Source organism: Acanthisitta chloris, unplaced genomic scaffold, assembly GCF_000695815.1.
Source record: "Acanthisitta chloris isolate BGI_N310 unplaced genomic scaffold, ASM69581v1 scaffold8749, whole genome shotgun sequence".
NCBI classification, from domain to species: domain Eukaryota; kingdom Metazoa; phylum Chordata; class Aves; order Passeriformes; family Acanthisittidae; genus Acanthisitta; species Acanthisitta chloris.
The window spans coordinates 1-4,582 of NW_008693050.1; positions in this window are offsets into that span (position 1 = coordinate 1).

Sequence of the window (4,582 nt, forward strand, 5' to 3'; positions counted from 1 at the left end):
GGCATGGCAGGACCTGCCCTTGGCCACAGCCCACAGGGCCCTTGGGCTGGGTGGCTCTGCCTGGTGCCAGGACAGAGCTTTGACCACTGGTGCCAGGCCAGAGCTTTGACCCACCACCACCACCACCACCTCCTCCTGTCCCTCTGTTCCCCTTGGCCATGTCCTCCAGGGAGTGCTGCCCATGGTCCAGTGAGTGTGTGTGTGTGTGTGTGTCCCTGTAGCTGAGCTGTGTCTGTCAGGGGGTTTGCAGGCACCAGACCCAAGTGCTGGCTTTGTTCCTCTGTGTGTGGCTGTCCCAAGTACCCCCCAAAAGGGAGGTGGAGGTGGAGACCCCTCCATGTGCAGCCCCTTTTGGCATCCAGCCCTGCAGCTCGCTCTCTGCTTCACACTCTAGTGACTGTCCCTGCCCAGCTGCTCCAAAAGGTCTGAGCAAGGTGCAGCCCCTGCTGGGAGCCCAAGAGGGCTCAAAGGTCCCACACAACACCTGGAGATGTTCCTCAGCCAGCCCAAGCTTGGGAGTGTCCCACCAGTATCCCACTCTGGCCAGTCCCTGCTCCAGCAGCATCTGGGTGGGCTCTAGGTGTCTAGGAGGTGGCTGGTCCTTCCCTGGATATCCCTGCTGGGATCTAAGGTCCCACACAACACCTGGAGATGCTCCTCAGCCAGCCCAAACCTGGCAGTCTCCCACTGGTATCCCATTTTGGCCAGTCCCTGCTCCAGCAGCATCTGGGTGGTCTCCTGGTGTCTAGGAGGTTGCTGGGGGTGGCTGGCCCTTCCCTGGCTGGCCCTGCTGGCATTCCAAGAGGGCTCCAAGGTGCCACACAACACCTGGAGATGTTCCTCAGCCAGCCCAACCCTGACAACCTCCTACCAGTATCCCATTCTGGCCAGTCCCTCCTCCAGCAGCATCTAGGTGGTCTCCCCACGTCCAGGGGGTGGCTCCAGCAGGATCTGGGTGGTGTCCCCATGCCCAGGGGGTGGCTGGGGGTGGCTGGTCCTTCCCTGGCCATCCCTGCTGGGAATACAGGGGCTGTGCAAGGGGGACCCAAGGCTGATCTCCTGTGGGATCCATGGGGTGCTGCACTAGCCCCAGGGCTAGCAGGACCCATGAGGGTGGTGGCTGTGGGCCAGCAAGAGGGTTTGTACCAAGGGATTTGAGCCCATGAGGGAGAAGCTCTTCCCCCTCCATGGAAATAAAGCTGCACTGTGCTAACCCCACAAGTTCTTCCTCTGCTCTTTGATGCGTCCCAGTAGGCAGTGGGAGGAGAACCAGCAGCTCCCAACACTCTGGTGGGATGTCCCACCTCTCTGGCTGAGCCAAGACCACATCTCCCAGCACAAGTTGCTCCACAGGGAATGGGTGACATGGGACAGGACCAGCAGCATCCAGTCATGGTGCTGTGGGTGCCTCACACCTGGGCATAGAATCATGGAACCATCAAGGTTGGAAGAGACCCTCAAGATCATCGAGTCCAACCATTCCAATGGTGTCAGGTCTGTGCAGAAGAGGCTCCTTGGCCATCACCTCTGCTTTCCCCATGGCCAATTCCTCATCCCTCACCACATCCCTATAGCCAATTCCTCCTCCCTCACCACCTCTTCTTTCCCCTCCAGTGGTTCTTGGCTTGGGCAGGAGCAAATCCTGAACTGGTGGCTGTGGACTAACCTGTGCTCCAGGTGCATGGAGCCAATTCCTCCTCCCTCACCACATCCCTATATCCAATTCCTCCTCCCTCACCACCTCTGCTATCCCCTCTAGGATCTGGCTTGGCCAAGGAGCTGTCTGAGGACAGTTTCCAGCCGCGGCAGCTCAGTGGGTCCCTGTTTTCCTCTCCAGCTCCCCCAGTACGGCTGCGACTCTCCCCCAGTGCGGATGCTGCAGGTCCTGCCTGCCCTCTTGTGGCACAAGGATCTGTGCCTGCCATGGGAAGCCAGGAAGAGCTTCCTGAACTCGGGAATATCAGCCTGGAAGGAGGGTTGGAGCTGAATTCAACCAGCTGGGCCACAACTTGACACGTGGCATGATGTTTGGCCAAGCAGCTGTGTCACCTCACACCTGCCTGGGCTGTTCCCTGCACTGTACATCAGCCTTGGGGTGTCCAAGCTCTGCTCAGCACCACACAGCTCCAAAAGCCACCAGGGAGCAGCAGGATTGGTGCTGAACCTCACAGGGGGATGAGGAAGGGGCCAAGGGTGACCACAGCACCATCCCTGACCCCACACCAGGCAGGGTGAGCATGAGGTTTGGCTCTGCTCTCCTGGATACCTTTCATCTCCTCCACCTGGTTTTTGTGCCTCTTTCATCCTTGGCCTGGTCCCTGTCCTTCTCCTCAGCCCAGCAGTGATGAGGGACTGGGTGCAGACACCACTCCACTGGGATTGGACCTCTGGCATCACTCTCCTTCCACTGCCCTGGCTGGGAGAGAGAATCAGAGAATGGTTTGGGTTGGAAGGACCTGAAGGATCAGCCACTTCCCATGGGCACAGACACCTCCCACCAGCCCAGGTTGCTCCAAACCCCATCCAACCCGGCCTGGAACACTCCCAGGGATGGAGCATCCTCTGGGAAATCCATTCCAGTGCCTCAGCACCTCACAGGGAGGAATTCCTTCCCAATATCCATCTAGCTCTGAAGCCATTCCTGGTTCCTGTCCCTCCATTCCTTGTCCCAAGTCTCTCCACCTCTCTTGGAGCCTCTTTAGGCACTGGAAGGAGCTCTAAGGTCTCACTGGAGCTTCTCTTCTCCAGGTGAACACCCCCAGCATTCCCAGCCTGGCTCCATCCAACTGGAGCTTGGATGTGACCTCCCACTCCCCAACCAGTGGCACTAGCCGAGGAGGAACCAGAGAACCCACTTAACCCAAAATAATTTTATTGTTGCTGTTGCTTCTGATACAAAAAAGGAATTTCCACCCAGAGCCTCTCTGGGAGGGCCAAGGGCCACAGGTTTGGGCTTTCAACACTTTGCCCAAAATGAACCCAACCAGCAAGAAAGGTCAACACCAGAACAAACCCCAAACCAAAGAGGAAACCTTGAGCTTTCTCATCGGCCTTTTGGCTCAACACACACACACACAAACCCAACTCTGCTCATCTCTTCTTCTTCTTAAGAATTTTGGGAGGTTTGGTTGGGTTTATTTTTTTTGTAAAAAAAAAAAAAAAAAAAAAGCACCTGTTGGTAAAAAAAAAAAAACCAAACCAAAATCATAACAAAACCCAACAATCCCAACCCTCAGGCCACCCATCCTGTCCCAAACTCTGGGACTCTTGTCAAATCCAGAGGCTGGAGCTGCTTTCTGCAAGGAGTTTTCAAGTTTGACTTAGCCCCAATACAGTAAACACACACTACCCCCACCTCTGTGGACCAGGAAAATCCCACCTTTCCCCAAAAAAACAACAAAACCCCAGGAATATGAGCTCCTCCCAGCACAACCAGGAGTTTGGTGGTTCTCCATAAATATGAGGGTGGTGGATACAGTGCATCAACACTGGTGGTTCCACAGCAGCACCAGCTTCCAGGAGCACCTCAGGGCTGGGCTAAGGTAGTTGTGTGTGAATTAGCACCTTTGAGTCCTGTGCTGCTGGCACAGGAGTGTTGGAGAACTGGGAAAAGGAGGGAATGGCTTGGCAGGGATCAGCTGTATGAAGGACATGCTGAAGGGAGGAGGAAATGTCCACGTGGGCAGGTGATGGGAGGCAGCAAGGAGCTCTCCAGTCACTTCATTCCCATTTTCCAGGCTCTTTTTAGTGCACTTCAGCTGCAATAACCAGAGGCTCCACCTCTGGTTGGCACCTTGGGCTGACCAAGAGGTGCTCCTGGCCTGGAGGGATGTGGCCACAAGCACTGGAGTCACACTGATGGGGTGACTCCAAGTCCAGGAGCTCTGGATGTTGCTCCCTCTCTCCCTGCCATGCTGCTGAGATCCCTCACCCCATTCCCATCTTGCTTCTTCTCCCAGGATTTTCAAGGGGTGGTAGCCAGGGAATCAGCATCCTCCCAAGCCTTCCATCCCCTCTGGCATGGGAAGCCTCCAGCTGCTCTCCACCAGCCTCAAGACATGGTTCCTACCAGGTTAGTTTGGCCAACCACCTTCAACAAGGCAAGGATTTGCCTTTCCTTAAAGCTCCTCCTCAGTTATGGAAGGACAACTTAACCCCTGGACTTGCTGGAGCTTTGGGAAAGCCCTTCCAGCTCCAGATTTCTTTGGTATAGCATGGTGGGAAGACCTGAGGTTGTCTACAGGAGCCTGTGGTCCTGTGGCTGCTTCAAGAGGTGAGGTGAGCAACCTCAACTGCCCCTGTGCCCAGAGGTGACCTTTTCTACTTGACAGAGGAGCTCCAAAGGGCCACAGGAGTCCCAAAAGCACCAGAGGAGCCTCAAAGGCCCAGAGGAGCACCAAAAGGACCAGAGGAGCACCAAAAGGACCAAAGGAGCACCAAAAGGCCCAGAGGAATACAAAAAGTACCAGAGGAATACAAAAAGTACCAGAAGAGTACCAAAAGAACCAGAGGAGCCTCAAAGGCCCAGAGGAGCCCCAAAAGGCCCAGAGGAGCTCCAACAGCACCAGAGGAGCCTCAAAAG